This window comes from Papaver somniferum, chromosome 8 (genome assembly GCF_003573695.1).
Source record: "Papaver somniferum cultivar HN1 chromosome 8, ASM357369v1, whole genome shotgun sequence".
In the NCBI taxonomy this organism is placed as follows: domain Eukaryota; kingdom Viridiplantae; phylum Streptophyta; class Magnoliopsida; order Ranunculales; family Papaveraceae; genus Papaver; species Papaver somniferum.
In genome coordinates, this window is record NC_039365.1 from 101,613,062 (window position 1) to 101,633,053 (window position 19,992).

At 34.6% G+C, this 19,992-nt stretch overlaps 2 long non-coding RNA genes across 2 annotated transcripts; both read right to left on the bottom strand.

The window, feature by feature from the left end:
* Positions 1–1,087: 1,087 nt before the first annotated feature.
* LOC113302516 lies at positions 1,088–4,187 on the bottom strand. Its single transcript, XR_003336921.1, has 5 exons — positions 4,118–4,187; positions 2,724–2,835; positions 2,394–2,536; positions 1,670–1,727; positions 1,088–1,508 (listed from the first exon to the last, which is right to left on the bottom strand). It is a non-coding gene; the product is annotated as an uncharacterized LOC113302516 (long non-coding RNA).
* A 2,852-nt stretch (positions 4,188–7,039) lies between these two features.
* LOC113301440 lies at positions 7,040–9,787 on the bottom strand. Its single transcript, XR_003336318.1, has 4 exons — positions 8,742–9,787; positions 8,459–8,650; positions 7,595–7,652; positions 7,040–7,450 (listed from the first exon to the last, which is right to left on the bottom strand). It is a non-coding gene; the product is annotated as an uncharacterized LOC113301440 (long non-coding RNA).
* Between the last annotated feature and the right edge of the window lie 10,205 nt (positions 9,788–19,992).

Below are 19,992 nucleotides of genomic sequence, written 5' to 3' on the forward strand. Positions count from 1 at the left end.
CCATATCTGTTAGATTAAGGGCATTTATATAGTTTATAGAAAATATATAGATAGTTTGGAATTTTTAAGGTGTTTGCTTAGAGTGTTGTACATGGCACTTCTATATTTACTAGGATATAACCCGTGCCGTAACTGCACGGGCATTGGTTAATTGTCGTCATGATTATTACCGGTTAATGTGATGTTATTAACTCATTTGATGTTTTCTCCTACGATATTTCATGTGAAATGTATTTGTTTTTAGATTTTTTGTAGGGGTGGTTGACAATTTTTAGTGAAGATAACATATCCAACTACTGAACTTTTTTTTTGTTTGTTTGTAAAAGAGGTCGTTAAATTCTTGATCGCCAAACTGTTATCGTCCCCGTCTTTTCTTCAGTTACCTCCTCTCTGGCGTCAAAATTGGTATCTGGACATAGTTAATAGAATAGGAGGAAGTGGCGTTAGACTATCAGTCATTACGTTGATTTTAGCGTGGAAGATAGAGGATTATTCGATCTTTTGGAAGACCTGCAAATCGCAATGGTGTCGAGAAAAAAAAGTGCAACACAAAAATGCATCACTCATTTATTTGTTATGGCGTCTTTGTGACATCTACCTGGAAGTGTAAAAACTTGGCTAAACAAAAAGAATTATCCTAACTAATCCTAGCTCATATCAGCCACCAAAGTAGTCTGTCATCTCTCTTTTTTCCTTGGTTTTAATTGCACAATTTATGTCATTCCCCAATAAAAAGGGCCTTCTTAAGATTGTAAAATTTGAAACACCGAATACGTGAGTTTTCAAATGTGACGTGTTGTTACGAACAATAGAAACACCTAAACCTCACTGGCTCACTCAATTCCATGGAGTAAACTTATCATCTTCAATTATGCTCGATACTATATCAGAACTTTGTGCAACATAATGTAAGATGTAACCGCTAAGGGTTTCACCATTCTATACCCAATTCCCTTGAAAATGATAAGCTTGTCAACGTACTAAAAGACATAGCTGATGTGTCAACAAAATTTTGCAAATAATTCTTGTTGAGGCCTCTTTTAGAGAAAACATACGTTAAGAGAGAACATAATATATTCGCATCAACATAATTCTCTTTACATGCACATCATGGCTTACATGTGATTAAGAAAACAAATTTCAAAGCTACGCTATACGTCTAAGAGATTATTCCCAAAGCTAAGATACATGTCTGAGCAATTGTTTACAATATATAGGAGTTCAACATACTTTGTACACCCTCGAGAATTGTACCTTTTTTTGAAAGGGTATACATCCATGTATATATGTAGTCATGTACCGCTTTCCTTAGGGCCCGTCCATAATAAGAGCAGGAGTCTCATCATAATCCTCATCTCATATCCTAAATATCCAAGTCACGGAGGCTGATATTGTGTGAATCCAAAATCTCCATTACATACTCGAAAATTTCCATTTTTTCCAATGCACATGCAATAACCCCGTATTTTCTTGTTATTGGAATATGATGTTTGTTCTTACAACATCACCTGTCAAATCATGAATGCTTATCAGTTTTCTATAAGAGGACATACCCATTTTATGTAGTTAAAGTCAGCTTGAAGAAAGCCTGAATGCATACTGGATAATGTCATAAAGTACTTTGAAGTTCCAGCTAGATCAACAACCTAGAAGTAGATCCATAACTCACCAAGTATGGCTCACCCGTTCAAAGGAATAGAATCTGAGTACAACATCTGCGAGATTGCCTAGAAAGAATCAAGAGAGATATTGAATTAGTTCAATTCTTCTAATCTTGAATACAATAAGAGAAAGAGGTTTAGGTTTGGGCTTGAAATTTATATTCATTTCACGTCAATATTTTGGGGGTTGTGGTGGTTGTGATAGAGATAAGGAAATGTGAAAATATAGCTTAAGCAATATTTTATATGAGAAGATCCATTTCTATTCTGTTTCCACGCAGTAAATGAATAGAGAAACAAAAAGAAGCTATGGATAATCACCAGAAAGTAATTTAACCATGCCAGTCACATATCAATCCATGGCAGAACTATCACTTGTCTCTTTGAAGATGAAGACGAATTGAATCATAAAAACCAATAAAACAAAAAAAAACTGTTCTAGACTCATTTGCCTCAATTGTGGTTCAAACCCAGAAGACAATGCAAAATGGAAGGGAAGCAATAAAAACCATAATTGCGTGATAAAATTTCAAAGAGACCATTTACAGTGAATAATAACAGTCATCTTAGTGAGAGACTGATATATTATTCGAAATTTTAAAGTGGAGGTCGAGTATTTATTCCCCAATGGGCGTATACGAAAAACTACTATAGGAGGACATTTCTAGCAAAATTGCAGGTACAATAAAATCTATTACTATTGTGATAAACCATTTACTGAGTGTCACTTACTTGTTTGCGTTCTCTTTTTCTTCTTTTACCACAGTTTGTCAGCCATTTTCTTCCTCATAATTTTCACTCTCAGCACTCTTTTGGCCTCTTTTCTTTCCTGTCTTTTGCTTCACCTCACCATTATCTCGATCAACAGGGTAACCCTGCACATAAATACTCCGTCAGCCTAAGTATTTTCAGTAGGTACAAAGAGTTCAAAAATAGGAGTACTACCATATGCAACAACAAAGAGATTACAAAAATATCGCTGAAGACAAAAACGTGTCAGGACATGTTAATGATGACGTAAAAGTAAATTTAAAATCTTAATTTGAACAGATCGGGTCTCACTTGTCGTCTGACTGCTTTTTTCTTGGGTTTCATTTCAACAGGATCTTGGTCCATATTTTCAGTCTTTGCATTCGTATCCTCACCTCAGTGTATCAAATCGCCAAGCATCATCCTGTCACAAAAAGTATACATGTCAGAACATTGACATGGATAATAACTTACAGTTGACAATTTGTAGGTGTCCACCACCAGGATTCGTATTATCATTTGGATTTGTGGCCAATCCCATAGAGGGAGTTTTGGCAACATCTTCAATATCTTCAGTGATATACAAAAACGTGTTTCTCACCCTAACTTAAGATCCACAAATTGCAAGGGAAGGGAGTTAGACAACATAGAGTAATAAATGATACACGAAAGCACATAAAAGACTCATAATCATGAATGCAAAACACAACCAAGCAATGAAACTATCCCACTAAACCTTACATAATCATGAAAATCTTGGATAAACTCATCGAGGGTAAAAGGTCAAAGCTCAAGAACGTTCACAAAAGTAATTAGATATCCTAAAACCCGCACAGAACCCACAAAAACTTACTTTACTCGAGAAAGAAGCTACCAAGTCAGTTAGAATAAAACAATGCCCGTAGATAAACCAAAAGGCATGTGACTGTTTCTGCTAAAGATCACTACAAATAGTAATTTGAAGGAAAAAAATTTGGGAAAAAATATGCAAATCAATTTTCACCAGGACATACCGTGAGATGGTTCCGTAAAGCATTTTTATTCTTATGTATAAGATGCTCTCTTTTTAGTGATCTATTGAGTTGTTTTGAACCTTCAAAACACACCATAATCACTATTATGAACAGCAAGGAACTAAAGAATCCTACTTCACTTTCAAACGAAACAAAAGAACACTTCATTGGGAATTAAATAAGAAAAAACTGGAAAACATGGTCATGAAGAATCAGCAAGCATTTTTGAAAATTCAACAAATTTCGAATCTAACCCAAAAATTTCATAATCCACATAAAGAAATTCTCAATGTTATATCACCAATCTAAATCATGGATCAAGATAGTTGGCCGGTTCATACAGGTCAACCTAAAAAGAATCTAGTGTTCCAGAGGCAAAAGGTTCGGTTCGTCCCGTTTACCTGCAAAAAGGTTGAAAGAAGTGAATTGCCATATAATGATTAGTTATTATTCATCCACGGGATAAAAGAATTATACACAAAACTGCGATTTTATTTTGACAAAATACAATATCTTAATACACTCTTAAGATTTTATTACCACTGTTTGTCAAATTTATGGTTAAATATCAAAATGAGATCCAAACTAACGTAAACACGTAATGGAAAACACATAATGAAGAACGAACAAATAAAAACCAACCATTTTATATAAATCTCCATAAAGAGATAACAAAAATTATGTATTGAATACCTTATCTGAAACCCTCATAACAATTGACAATCCTGGAGATGAAAATAGATCTCAAATCGACGAACGCCAGACCTTCTTCTATACAATCAAAATTCATTCATCTAATGATCAATCAATAAATTGAACTTGAGCAAAAAAAAAAAAGAAAAAAAAAGGAAAGGAAATTCTTCACCTCGAGGACATATGGCTTGCCCTCCTGCAAAAACAACCTTGAGAATAGAATCGCAATTGGCAGGTCTGAACAACCTGAGCTTTAGTGAAATCCTAGTGGTACAGTAGGAATATTATATGAAATTGGAGAAGAAAGTCTATGAGATGGTCTAAAGAGGAAGGAGAAGAGAAACGCGTGTCCCTGAATCATGTCTTGACTCTTGATTTACATTAATTTCTATGGAGAAGAAAAACGCTTGAAGAAGCGTATGAGTCAAAAGAGTAAAGACGAAATTGGTTGACTAAGATTTATTACCCGATCTGTTGGAATGGTAAGATGGGTAGCTCAATCTGACCGTCCTTTATGCACTTAAATTGTAGACCTCAATCCATTGGGTAAAAAGCACTTGTCTGTTTTTGTCGAGTCCATCCAGACCGTCTTTTATATGTCTAAACTGTAGATAACCGTCGATGTAGGAAAACACCATCGTCCCTTATAATATAAATATACATATATAAAATGTGTAGGTTCTATAAGAAGTTATCTATATTGGTTTTATCTTTTCATTATAAATTTTGACTAACACAAATCCATTGGATTATCCGCACCCAATCCGTTCATCCGTGCATCCATTGGATGTTGGATTGGACGCAGATGCCAAACTTGAAATCCATAGTGAATTGGATTGGATGCGGATGAGGTAGAAACCGGTCCATACCGGCCCATGCTCACCATTGCCATGGTGGAGTTGGAAATCCAGCAAACTGACCGGGCTTAGCCATGCGAGGTGTAGTCTTTGCCGAGTAGTGGAGTCTCGACGCTTGGTTGACATTAGGCCAAACAGTCAAGTTTACGTTATCGGTGAAGACTACATCGACCAGTATCTCTGATCTAACAGCCATAAATCCATCACCCTATAAGTACCCAATTCTAATATCGCTTCAATTTTTCATTCTTTTGCTCTACGAATTCAATATGGCAGTTCACGGTTGCAAATTTAGCTTAGCTGAAGATGAATGCATTTGCAGGAATTATGTTCTTGTTACACAAGATCAAATCAATGGTGCACAACAACAACTTATTGTATGGAAAAACATATTTTAGAGATTTCAAGAAGAAACATTGAACCTCAATTCAAGAAGAAACGTTGAACCTTAATAATCGAGATGCACATTCTTTGTGTTGTCGCTTCCAAGTAATCAACAAGGATGTGAACTTATTTGTTGTTGCGTTTATTCAAGGCAATCGAAACCGAGTAAATAGTCCAAACGAATTTGATGTGGAGCGAATGTGTCAGGCTGAATGGCGCAACAGAGCGGGAAAATATTTTCAATTCGATAGTTGATATTAAACCTTGAGAGTGTTGCCCAAGTATGATGCATTTAGATTAATATTTGTATGATGCATTTAATCAAGATTTAAAGTTATTATAGAATCTTAATTAAGTTAAGTTTAATTTAAAAAAATTATTAAGATATAAACTAGTGCATCTTTCATTAAGTTTCATAATCTAATTTTCGAATTAATCTACATTAGTGCCTCTTTCATAAATCTAGATAATAATATATAAACTAGACATTCATAACTTACAATAAAGACTTTAAAAATAAAAATCAAGGACAATGCTCTTCATCTTGTTTATCTTCTTCATTTTACCTAACACTACAAGAAAACATGGCTTTAGTGACGATAGTTTTTGCGGCGAAGAATATTTCATTGTTGAAGCTTAGTTATTGCGACCAAAATAACTTTTGTCATTGTTGTTAGGTTTTCCGCGATGGGACGCGGGTTTTGTCACTTATAAGTTTTTAGTGACTTCATTTAGAGACGAAATAATGTTTAGTCGCTAATAATTTTTTTGTGATTATATGTATTTGTCACCATTTAAGTCTATTATGATGATGCTAAAAAATTGACATAAAATCTTTTTGGTAATAATCTATAAATTTCGTTACAAAAGAAAAGTTTATATTGACAAAATTAATTCGTCACTAACTAATTTTATAGCTAGGAAACTAAAAGTTTGACACTATATATATTTTTAGTGACCATCAACTTGTTTGGTTGCAAATATTTATGTAGTAATAACTTTCAATCATCACAAGAAAGAACATCTGCAACGAACTAAATTTTGTCGCTTTATTCACTTTCAGTGACACTATAACTTCACCGAAGTTCGTGATTTCAGTGATTACTGAAATGTCGTAACAAAGAATTCTTTGCAGCGACGAAAAGGATACATAATGTATTTAATAACTTTGCAGAAATCAAATTATTCATCGAAGTAATTTTTCATAAATGAAACACAAACGAGAGATGATATTAAATTCAAAAAGGAAAAACAAACAACTGAAAAACACAATTTTGCTATAAAATTCAATAAAACTTTCTTCAAGATGTTGTGGAATGGTAAAAAAATTTCCTTTGCCAAGTATGTTATCTCAATCGTGGACAGCAACAACGCAAAATGATATATTTTTTAATCATTGGAAGACATTGCACTAACAGAAAGCATACAGCATGTACTTTTCTTTACAATCTACAAATTACAATATGAGAATTTTGCGGCACCAGCAAAAAATACTCTATTGCGAGCATCTACTTGTACAATAGCTTTTAACTTCTTTGTGAAACACGCACGGATTAATTTACAGAAGAGAAAATCTATCAAGTGGTAGAACAAGAAATCTCGACCGAAGCTTCCTTTATCCCACTACACGTTTATGATATATATATATATGCTTGATTTACCAAGCTCATTCACAATAACACACAGTTGTAATCCATATACGTTTAAAAGGACATATTTATTATTCGCGAGGACAGTAAGTTCCTTAGAGGTACTAGTTCTCGTACTACATAAGATGATTTCAGCAAAGAGAGAGCAAATATCAAAAGAAAGATCGTAAAATGTATAGGTGCCGACTGAGAAATCCCAGGTCAAGCAGATTTAATTTCTCAAGCCACAACATGCAAGTGTCTCCTCATGTAACAGTAGATGCTTCTATAGATAACACTAGTCACATTTGGGACCTCGACCAACAGAGAAGTGATGTGAACTGGCATGGGCCTAATTGGTCAACTCGATTCACCTGTAGGAATACAAAATTCGAAGGTATGCATTGGCTATCTTTACCCCTTCTAACTGAATGTGCCTATGTTGAGTGTGATTGTTGTGCAATCTGCATTGAAGGAAACAAAGAAGTTTGTTACAGAGGTAATTAACACTTTGACAGGCAGGAATATCATTATGGAGATAGGACACTTTGACAGGCAGCAATAGCATTATGGAGATTGGAGAATGAAGTAAGAGCTTAGTAGCTTACCATCATTTCATGGTCCCCGATAACCTCTTCAACCAGCTCTTGTAATAGCTTATCTGCGCTGTTAGGAACAAGAGAAGCAAACACCACATGTTATACGCCCGTTCAACAACTTTTTTAGGTAATCTTGTACAGTTTTGTAATGGAAGCATACCAGCAGTTACATTTCTAGGGATCTCTGTTCGTTTTTTTGTAGGTTCTTTACGTAAATTTTACAAAATCTTTTAGATTTCAGCTGCTAAGGATATTTTTGCTTTGTCTAGATAGACTCAACAATGAGTGAGGTCTTTGATAGTGATTTCTCCCACAAGGTAAGTCGAACAGAAAATAACTCTGTAACAAATAGAGTGATTACTTTCCGTGGAAGGTAACATACTATAGTATCACCACTAGAAAGTTCTAGTTCTCACAAACTTGTGAAAAGGTGTATATAGCCAACAGGAAGCACCTAAAATGTCAACGGTAACAGAGTTTTATCCTGGACAGGTTAATCAGACTCCAAGTTAGTACCTTCTCATCCTAATCCCAAGTTTAGACTACCATCCACGATTAAATTACGTGTTATCCAGTCAAGACACTAAAAAAGTCTCAGATCAAACCAATCCTGGATTTAAAATTCTTCACTCTTTTAATTACTGTAGATGCTAAGAAACCTACAATTTCTATGCACACATCTAGTATATATACATAGAGGGAATGGTGGAGTGCAACAGCGTGAGTTTTCATTTCAAGGTAAACTACAGGATAGACATAAGAAAAATACTTACAAAGACGAGTGACATATGTATACTAAACCAAGAAATTACAGACATGCACGCAGTATCTGAAATAATATATTTGAAAAACATTGAGAAAGGTCCAGCTTACCAAGATCCCCTCCAGTAAGAAGTAAGTCTCCACAGGGTAGGACATGAAAAGACTCCTACGAAGAAGCTGAAAAAATAGTTGCATTCCCCAACATTGTTTGCAAATGTGCCAACTTCAATATTCCAGGCACCTTATATCGTTCAACCTTATAGGTTCCATGAACGAAAGCTACAGCACCACCACTGACACCACCTGCTGCAACATCAGTCATAAAATGAGCTAGGCAACCATCCTCACTATTTCTTTTCTCTTTCCTTCACTATGAATTATTTTCTTTACGTACCTGGCTAAGAGCATAAGGCAAGCCTAGGAGTAAATTTGTTCTCTAGGTCACTGTAAGTAATTAACACTAGCCACTCAAACAAGAAACCCCTTCATTAAAAAACGATGAAAAAATTGGTTTAAATAGGAAAATGAAAATCTAGTTTTAGCCATCTTCACTACAGTGTTTTTTGCTACCTCCGCACACAGATGACAACCTCGATCATGTTTGCCTTCAACGTCTCAATGGCTTTGTCATTATCCAAACTACCAGAACCATAAAACTGATTTTAAAAACGCCCAAAAGTTAACTACCAAATCAAAGAGAACCCATTACAATGAATCCTCAGTGGCTTCGATTTCCCCTATTAAATCAAAATCCACAGCGAAACTGAAAGCCCTAATTCAAACAAATTGAAAACCCACTTTATCAACCTGAGAGAAATTCAAAATCCCTAATCTCTCTCTTTTGGATCTTCGATTTCCAAAAGAAAGAAATCAGAAGTCGGAGATGAGAGCTTTTCACAAATAAAAGTGTTATCCAAAAAATATTCAGCTCAGGTTGAATGAGTTTTGAACTCATAATCATCATCACAGGTGAAATTATAGAGATAGAATGAACAAGAAGAAAAAACATGGACCCTAACAAATGCTAACTTTGGTACAAACACCCAAATTTCATAACAAATTAATGTATTTGTACAAACCCACAAATATATGTAAAAAAAGAAGAAGAAGATTACAGAAATCTCTAATTTTAACAGAGATTTGAAAGCAACACCAAGTATCAAAATTAAATCGTTTCAACGAACTCATAAAGAAAACATTAATAGGTTTGAGATTGATTCCCTTTCCCTTTAGCATTGATTTCAGATATGGGTTTGGATCAGTGTTGGTTAAGCAGTCCGAATAAGTTTTGGTTATTGATGAAGTTTGTAAGAGAGAGAGGTGAGGGATGAGAGTTTTTTTCAGAAGAATTGAGACCGAGAGAGAGAGAGAGAGAGGCGAGATAGAAGCTGTGGAAATCGACACAGACTTTAGGTTTTCAAACGAGAGAGTAGGCGTGAGTTTCAGGGTTTATGAATTTTAGATTGCCCGAAAATATTTGGGCGGCACAATAAACCAAGGCGCGAAAATTCCCTCCACTAAATTGCCCCCAAAATGTTTTGCCGGCAATTCTGTTCCACCGTTGGATAAGACGTATGCCTTTATGTGTTTATGGAAAATTGATTTTTATTTCCAAAGCTAAACAGATTTTACGAGATATTTCGTATATTAATGAAAATTGGTAAAAAAAAAAAAAAAAAAAACACCATTTATACCCTTGTAGTGCACAAGTTAACAAAACCCTGTAAAAATTAAAATTATTGCCCTTCAATTTTATTTATTTTTTTGAATAAAACTGCCCTTCAAATTATTCAGTTTTAATTTATTTGTTGATCTGCAGTTCTGCACCCTCGGTAAGGAATTAACAATTATCTCGATCAAGTAGTGTGAGTTGCGAGTACTAACATGTTGCGATTTGCAACCCAACTCTATTATATTAATTTTTTAACGAATAATGTCGATGAGAAACTAGTTCGAATGATATCGATGAAATTGTTACCGGAAAACTTATCAGTTGCGCGTTCAGTCTCAAAATTCGAGCGAGATTTACACGAAAATTATATCTTTATTCAAATCTCATATTTAATCAACTAATTTCTTGAAAAGATTACTCTTTCGATTTAGAAAAATTGATTTTTACTGAAAATATCTTGAACTCAATTCGAAAATTACGTAATCATTCAATAACATGTTTTGTGGATCCCCTTTTACCTACCTAAAGTGGGTAACATTTGTCGATTTCATCTTCTTTCTTTGGATTCATTTAGGTTACTACACTACTTTTCACGATGAAAGAATATTGTACATTATGGGCAAATTCTGGTTGATTATCTTTCGTGCATTTTTATTCAATTTTATGATGGAGGTCGATCAAATTTTAAATTTCATTTCTCGTTCTTTTGATTCAGTATCATTTTCGGATTCAGTCACATTCTTATATATTAATTTTTTGGATTTTTGTCATGTCGAAGATCGATATCATTCCTCTATGACAAAATGATTCGTCTTGCGAACTTATTCTCATATCATTCGTCTTCCGAGCTTATTCTCATTCGATATGCTAAATCATTTCTACTAACAATCTTTAACCAAAACATAATTTTTTTTTCAATTTCCATGGTAATCAAAACTAAAACATAATCACAAACCAATTCAATTCTCCATTTTTTTTGGATTTTCAAACAATATTTCTCGGGGACAAAATTTTGAGTGATTGAGTTAAATCCTTTTAATTTGTTCCTTTCCAAAGGGATTCATCTATGACTCTCTGAAATTTCTCATCAAAGATTTCTTACACCACCACCTCTATAATGCTTCGATCCCTGTCTAAAACCAAATATCTAATACTCTTAACCCTACTTTTCTGACAATCAAGAGCTTCACTGTCTTCTCTTTAACAACAATACTCGATTACTCCCATATTCCTTCTCTACCCCATTCAATCATATCTCATTGGTCGTTCTTTACCTAAGGATAAAATCGATTTAATCCTTTGTTGTTTGTCCAGATTCATGAAACAGGACTCCTTTTGTTCTCCATTTCTCCAATTAATAGGTATCTACCCTCTCTTTGTTTCCATGTTGTTGCGATTAATCACACTTGCAGTTGTAGGTCATAGCTAGCCAGCTTGCATTTTTGATGCTTGTTTTAATGGGTTATTCTAGATTGACAGTAGTCCCCCTACTTGTCTTGCTGATCTGGAAATGAATTTTCCAGTGATGGTGAATGGAAGGGGGAATTCTTTCCTGGAAATCCCGAAATAGTATGAGGTAAATTTCTTAAACCCACCTTAAGATAAAGATTTTGTCTGTATAATGTTTGGAAATTGATTTCTTTTGGGTGTTTATTCTTGTTTGGTGTCTAGGCTCCCTCCAACAAGAACCCACTTTCGTTTAAATGGTAAATTGCGGAGAAAGAGATTCTTGTAAAGAAAATGAAGGTTCATTTACTTAGTTTGTTAAGAAAATCTATACATTTCTGAGTTTTTTTTTATTATTAATTTATTTTTTTATAGATTAGAATTCATCTCCCAACAAGGGAACAAGTAAAGTAAAGTCCAACCATCGAAGAAGTATAGATACAAAATGTTATGTAGGAAGAAGAGCTTTACCAACATATTCAAATATACATAATTCTGGTGTACTCTTTGGTTTGTCAAATGCTTATTTGATTCTGGGTTAAAGGGGGTTTGAGTTTTCTCTCCACTAACCTGTTTTGTATGACTAATCTTTGGTGTTTCCAGGTTCTACTTTATTAATCAATTATCCGTGGGATATTTTTATTTCTAGTGTATTCATAGAGGACAGTATTTGGTAACCTATTCGAACTATTTTGTCTCTCACTCTGTACGAACAATTCTAAGGTTATGCTAGTTTTGCTAATCACTAATCAGAACCCATTCTTTAACTTATTAGGGAGCTATTTTCTCCTGTTATTTATGTGGTTTCTCATGTGAGTTATGTAGTGTTGCAACAACCATGACTGTTGCACCTTCATGTGATGCTGTGATCACTAGTTTTCACTCTTGCTTACCATACATGAATTTTTTTTACTCAGTACCTTCAATACTATTGTAATCACTAGTTTCACTCCTTGCTTATACTAATTCTATTACATTAACTGTATAGGATAAAGACAATGAGCTGTTGCAGAAAAGCTTCGAAGAGGGAGCTACACCACCCAGTAACGCTGAAATATGTGTTGTAGATTTGAAGCATAAGCGAAGACCCTACAACTATTGATGATTCTTATGATGAAGCACATATTGCTATACATAATTCAATTTCAAGATGATGTAAATCCCAAGATGATATAAATCCCGCGCATGAAAGCAAACTTGTTTTTCAGTTTGGACAGTGTTCAATAATTTATTCTAATGACTAATTATTTTTCATTCAACAAATATTGTTTATTTAAATATTTATTTGTATATATTTATTTTTTGTGTAATAAATACTTTTAGAGACGTCTTAATTTTGTTATTGATTTTTTATTTTGAGATGAAAGTTGGTTCGCTGCTAAACTATTATTTTTTCTGAGATAAACAAATTTCGCGGCTAAAACTATTTAGGTGACGAATTTGTTTCTTCATTATAAGTGTATTTTGAGACGAATAAATTTCGAGGCTAAAACTATTTTATGTGACGAATTTGTTTCCTTACTATAAGTATATTTCGAGACGAACAAATTTCGCGGCTAAAACTGTTTTAAGTGATAAAACATTTTCCTCACCAAAAATACCTAGAGTGACAAAATCCTTCATCACCAATTAGTGAACAGTGTCAATTTTATTTGCTCACGAAAAGATAGTTTTGGTGGGAAAAAGACTTACGTCGCTAATTTAAAAAATTCGGTGACGATTTCTTAAGGACATCACGAAACACTTTCAACGACTCGCTATAGGTGATGAAATTTTTTGTGCCGCTGAACTCTTTTTGCAGCGAAGAAATTGGTTTTCGTGACACAATATTTTGCCACTAAAAACGACTTTTCTTGTAGTGTAACTTCCAACCAATGCCTCATGAACGGAGTTTCCTTTGCTTTATCTTCTTCTTTGCCTTCAAATATTCCTATGAGATACAATTGAACTTTGGAGAGAATATAATAATACTATGTTTATTGAGAATATTTATTTCCAAAATGTTGTTATCCTATGGAATTGGTTCTTCAACAACGACGATGCTGAGTTGAACAAGTTTAGAGTCATTGCAACTTGAAATAACGAAGAGGTGAAAGAGAGTTGGAGAAACCAAGGAAATCAAGAAGACATGGTGGATCGAGGAGTTATTTCAAAACTTTATTTTTGTTATTCATATGTATTAAATAGTTTTGTCACTAAAATTGACAAAGGGGGGGGGGGGGATTGTTAGAGCATTGCTCGGTCGAACTCACAAGTGTTGTTATATCAAGCTTGTTGTCAAAACTATATTTTGATTTCTAGTCTACAATTAGTTAAGTCTCGGTCTAGGATAGTGGAGTTGAGAAACGAACCATTCATCATTTGCGTTCTACAGTTTGAAGGCGAATATCAATCGAAGATTTTGGAGAACTTCATCAACAAAAGATAAGTGAAGACTGAACCACCTATTTCTCAAGTTGTATTCACTTTTCTATCCTTGAGACGATTGTCGCATAACTAATTAGACTAGCTTGCATAGACAATAATTTCGAGTCGAGAACTAATTATTAAGTTGACGATTTTTTCGAAATATAATGACTAAGATTAATGTACATATGTTCATACTTGATCAAATTCGGTGGAGAACAATTTATTGTTCGGAACCAAATCATGATACAAATTTATCATTCGAAAATAGCATGAAATAGTGATATGTGTCATTGATGTTATTCAGGAATGTTTCGAATCAATTTAGAGAAATATAGAACTACTATATTCGGAATGCAAGACAGTGTTATCAATCTTACAAACTGAGAAAACTTTTATATGTCTGAAGCCGTAATACATGTATTCGTACACGTAGCAGAGTAGTTATATATCGACTTTCAGATTCGTGTGACTTGCATACTCGTATGTACATCATGGGAAAATCTATTTGTTTCGTGATCCAGATAGGTATGTATATTCGTATACAAACCATTGTGGAACTGTTCTAAGGGAATCGGGTTAAAATAATCACACTGGTATGTGAGCAAAAACAGTTCCATGTTCTATAACAGTACCCAAACCAGTATGTGAGCTGAATGTTTTGTGAACTCTGGAACCGGCAAAGGTCTTGAGTTCGCAAAATGGTACGTGAACTAAAAAGTTCTGTATACTCCGGAACTTTGAGTTGGTTCAAAGTTTGCAAACCGGTACATGAACTGAAAAGTTGTGTAGAGTCCGGAACTCGGTAATTGCATAAGTTTCCAAACCGGTTTATGAACTGAGAAGTTCTGTAGACTCCGGAACTCGGTTGTTGCATATAAGTTTGCAAACCGGTCTGCGTACTATGACTCAATCGATTAACTAACGGTTCAAGTAATTGTACTTTGTACATTTACAAACTACGTCTACTATGATTCAGTTGCGATTAACTTATTTTCTTGAAGTAATTTGCATTCGATCAATTCTATAATTAACACTAGACTCATTCCATCACATGATTGTGAATCAATATTAATGTCTTAGTGAACATGAAAATGAGTGTTAAGCTTTTAAGTTCAAATCATCTAGTTTCGGCTAACCATATTGAACATAGTCTTTAATTATACACGGTACAGTTAAGGTTTACCTAACCATAGTTTATATGTGAATAAGATTCAAAGCTTTCATCTAACGGTGAATATTGATTGCTTGGTTCCAAAGTTATATTATCTTTAACCTAAAGCAACCTAGGCTTTGAAGTATATATAAGGGGAACTCTTGGCAACTGGGATCTTTAAATCCCGACACTACTTTTTGTGTGTCCTAGTTGTATCTAGAGGCGTCCTCTCTAGAAACTCTTTTAGGGTTCAACGACTACAAAGACTTCATTGGAATTCATGAAGCCAGGTCCAGTTATCTTTTATATTTATAACTTGAGTATCCTGATCTTGATTGTTTGTAGATCTTTGCTCCGTCAATCAACAAAGTCTATTCGTCTCATACTTTGTTGATCCCGCAAGTTTTATACTTGTGAGGTGAATAATAATCTAGGTTGCACTTCGGATTGCATAAGTTCGGATTATGAGGATAGCCAGATTTTTGTCTTAGTTGCTATCGATTTCCATCACCTGGATCTATCGTTTGATCAGATCATCCGTTTAGATCGTAAATCAGGAAACCAATAATATGCTTAATCTGCGGGAGGAAGATTTGGTTTAAAGTCTTTAATTGAGTTGAAGCAACTCTTACTTGGTGTGAGACCGTTTAATGGAATCAATTGCGCGGAGTTCTGTTGGGATTCAAGAGGCGTAAGGAGCGTGACTGTACCCGAATCAGTGGGAGACTGAGTCCGGGATAACCACATTCCAGACCGAAGTTAACTAATAGTAAACTAGTGTCTGTAGCGTCTTAATACAGCTTTGTGTTTAATCTGGACTAGGTCCCGGGGTTTTCTGCATTCGCGGTTTCCTCGTTAACAAAATTTCTGGTGTATGTGTTATTTCTTTTTCCGCATTATATTGTTTATCTTTATAATTGAAATATCACGTATTGTGCGTTGATCAATCACAGTATCTAGGTCCAACCTTGTTAGTTGGATAAGACTTGATTGATCCTTGTATATTGGTCTTTGGTACCGTCCAAGAACTCTCTTTGTAGTTAGGTTCACGGATTCAATTCTGTAAACATTCTAACAACAAGAGAGTGAGAGATATAACTCTAGGCACTTTCCTTGATTGAGTTTTTACTCTGTGTTGAGTTTGTCCATACAAATTGCCTAAGAAAAAGTTGGTGGTGTATTTTAGTACCCCGGCATTTTCAGGTTTCGCCTTGCTATTTGGGTTGGAATCTAACCTATTAGAAGGGAAATTTTCTAGTCGGTTACAATGGGTATCAGAGCACATGTTCCGACTTACCGGGACTGTGTGGTTTTCTTATTTTCTTAAATTATCGGTGTTCCCAATGATTTAATTACATTTCTGATATGTCGCACTTGATTTTGTATTTGAGTGTTTGATTTCGATAAATATTTCTTTTTGTTTGTGTAAGCATACCCTTGTTATGAAACTTTTATTTAATTTATGTACCATAATGATTTTTCCCAAGGCAATTTTATGAAGAGTTTTTCACATTTGTTGTTTGTGCGAGTTATTTTGTTTTGTGGATTGGGGAAAACTAGCCAGAAATCGTGATATACATATTAATGTATTTGTTAGTAATGAGCGTCACTAGTAATTTCTAACTTTTGTAAGTGTTTTTTTATTGTGAAGATACCTCTGATGATTAAGAAACTAAAAAATGTTACTTTAGTGAGAAACTATAAAGCCGAGAATCTTACTGCTATAACGAAACGTCTGGGAATCCAGTTGTGAGGTATTGGTGGAATTTAGTCAAGTGGATGGGAAACGTGGCCGGTATATCATTGACAGTTTGAAACGTTGTTTCTTAATAAGTATTTTCCGCCTGCATCAAGACCCATGAAGTGTGTCGAGGTTGCAACATTGGAGAAAGGTAATGTGACAATTTGAGTTGTCAGTTAGAACGTTACGAGGCATTAATTCGAAACGGAAGAGTTAAAGGCTCGAAAACCAAAGGGGTTCGTTAAAGGCTATGATTTTTTATAGAGTTGTCGCACTTCGACATAGGACATGTGCATAGGTTCTTGATTCTGCGTTAGAGGTTGAGGCTAGATTGATATGTAGAAGACGAAGAAGCAAGATATGAATTCGTCACGATAAAGGAAATCCCTATGAAATTACAACGTTTCCAGGAGAGACAAGGGGACTGAAAGTTATCGTTGCAGAGTACATGGTCATATTGTTAGAGATTGCCCTTTGTCAGCAGATTCAAAGCCGCAAAATGTGAACCAATTTCACAACCAATATGCTCAAAGGCAGAACCTCGATGGGAAGCAGCAACATCATCCACGAGGAAATGCTACACCATTCCAACCAGGACAACGTCAATCTAATACACAATGGATTGTGCAAGGGAAGTTGAACCATTTCATCGAAACTAAATAAGAAACTAAGGACGCTGTGATCGATGGTAATATTCATTTCTCTTTTGTTTGTATTGAAATTTCAGAAGATTTTTTTTTAGGGGTTGAAAACACCACTAAATTTATATTCGGTTTTTAGCCCGAATTCGACTCATATGGGTTGAAAAGCTAGAATTTTGTAGTATACGAGTATTCGATGCGTATAGCCATGATGAGTATCTTTAATCCAATGTGGGTGTTTTTAAATAAATAAAATATCCCTTAGTAGAATTAGGGTGCTTGGTTAGTATGATCTATGGTAAAGTCTAGAGACTTTGAGCATGGTTTCCACGAGTCTAACATGAAAGCAGCCAAGGATGTTTTAGTCCGCTTTCATTCTAAGCCAAATTTAACAGAGAGACCAACTCTTTTCCTTGTTGTTTCTGGCATTCCTTATTTTCCCATCCAACTTATACTATTATTATCAAGACCATCGAAAGAAAAGAAGAACAATTTCATACGCCCATTTTTGCTTTTGCTGATCCATTATTGGAATACTAGCTGCGATTGAGGTAGGGGCTTTTTCTTCTCTTATTAAAAACTGATTTTGTGTTTCCTGATTGATTTTCATATAATACGTTGTTACTTGTTAAATTTCTGTGGATTGTTTTATTATTTCTTCAGTGAGTTATCTTTGTTTAATTGCTAATAAAAATACTACTTTTGGTTTCTTTTCATTGATTTGATTAAGTAAAATTCCTCCATATGCATCCATGTGAATATCCGCTGGTTTAATAAGTTTTACTTCGTCTTTTTTTTCCTTCGATTCATTTGGTTTCAAAACAAAGCATTGATTAGAGATACTGATGGATTTGCATTTTTTTTTTAGAAAACGCATGTAAGTCTTGAATTGATTTCTATTAAACTACCCTATCACCTGTTTGTGAAAACGACCGAAGAATCTTACTGCTATAACGAAATGTCTGATAATGTGAGCTATTAGTGGAATTCAGTCAAATGAATGGGAAACGTGGCCGGTATGTCATTGAAATAATCTGAAACGTTGTTTCTTAATAAGTATTTTCCGCCTATAACAAGATCCCTGAAGTCTGCCAAGGCTGCAATGTTGGAGAAAGGTAATGTGACGATTAGAGTTGTCAGTTAGAATGGTACGAGGAATTTATTCGAAAAGGAAGAGTTAAAGGCTCGAAAACCCGAGGGGTGCTTTGAAGGCTATGATTTTTGATAGAGTTGTCGTACTTCGACACAGGATATGTGCGTAGGTTCTTGATTATGCGTTAGAGGTTGAGGCTAGCTTGATCCGTAGAAGATGAAGGAGCAAGATATAAATTCGTCATGATAAAGGAAATGCCTATGAAGTTACTACGCTTCTAGGAGAGGCACAAGGACTTAATGTTATCTTTGCAGAGCATGTGGTCATTATGTTAGAGATTTCCCTCTATCAACAGATTCAAAGCCGCAAAATGTGAACCAATTTCACAACCAACATGCTCAAAGGAAGAACCTCGATGGGAAGCAGCAACATCATCCACGAGGAAATGTTATACCATTCGTGCCAGGACAACGTCAATATAATACACAAGGGATTGTGCAAGGGAAGTTGAACCACTTCATCGAGGCTAAAAAAGAAATGAAGGACGCTATGATCGATGGTAATCTTCATTGCTCTTTTGTTTGTATTGGAATTTTGGAAGAAATTAGTTTTTTTAGGGGTTGAAAACACCACTAAATTTTTGTTCGTTTTTTAGCCCGACTCCTATGGGTCGAAAAGCTAGAATTTTGTAGTGTACGAGTATTCGATGCATATAGCCTTGATGAGTGCCTTTAATCTAACTTGAATGTTTTAAATAAATAAAATGTCCCTTAGTAAAATTAGGGTGCTTGGTTAGTATGATCTATGGAAAAATCTAGAGATTTTGAGCATGGTTGCCACGAGTCTAACATGAGAGCAGCCAAGGGTCTTTTAGTCCTTTTTCATTCTAAACAAAGTTTAACAGATAGACCTACTCTTTTCCTTGTTGTTTCCGACATTCCTTCTTTTTCCATCCAACTTATACTAATGATTATCAAGACTATCGCAAGAAAAGAACAACAATTTCATACGCCCCTTTTTGCTTTTGCTGATCCATTCTTGGAATACTAGTTGCGATTAAGGTAGGGGTTTTTTCTTCTCTTATTAAAAACTGATTTTATATCTACTGATTGATTTTCATAACATACATTATTACTTGTTATATTTTCGTGGATTGTTTTATCATTTCTAAAGTGAGTTATCTTCGTTTAATTGATAAGAAAAATACTAATCTTGGTTTGTTTTCATTGATTTAATTAAGTAAAACTCCTCCATATGCATCCATGTGAATATCCGCTGGTTTAATCAATTTACTTCGGTTTTTTCTCCTTTGATTCATTTGGTTTCAAAACAAAGCATTGACTAGAGATATTGATGGATTTGATATTTTTTTTAGACGCATGTAAGTCTTGAATTTTTATTTTTAGAAATTAATATTTTTATTTTTAGTTAACAAAAAAAATAAAAATTTACAAGAAGTTTACCGGGAGTCTGTCCACTAGCTGGGCACC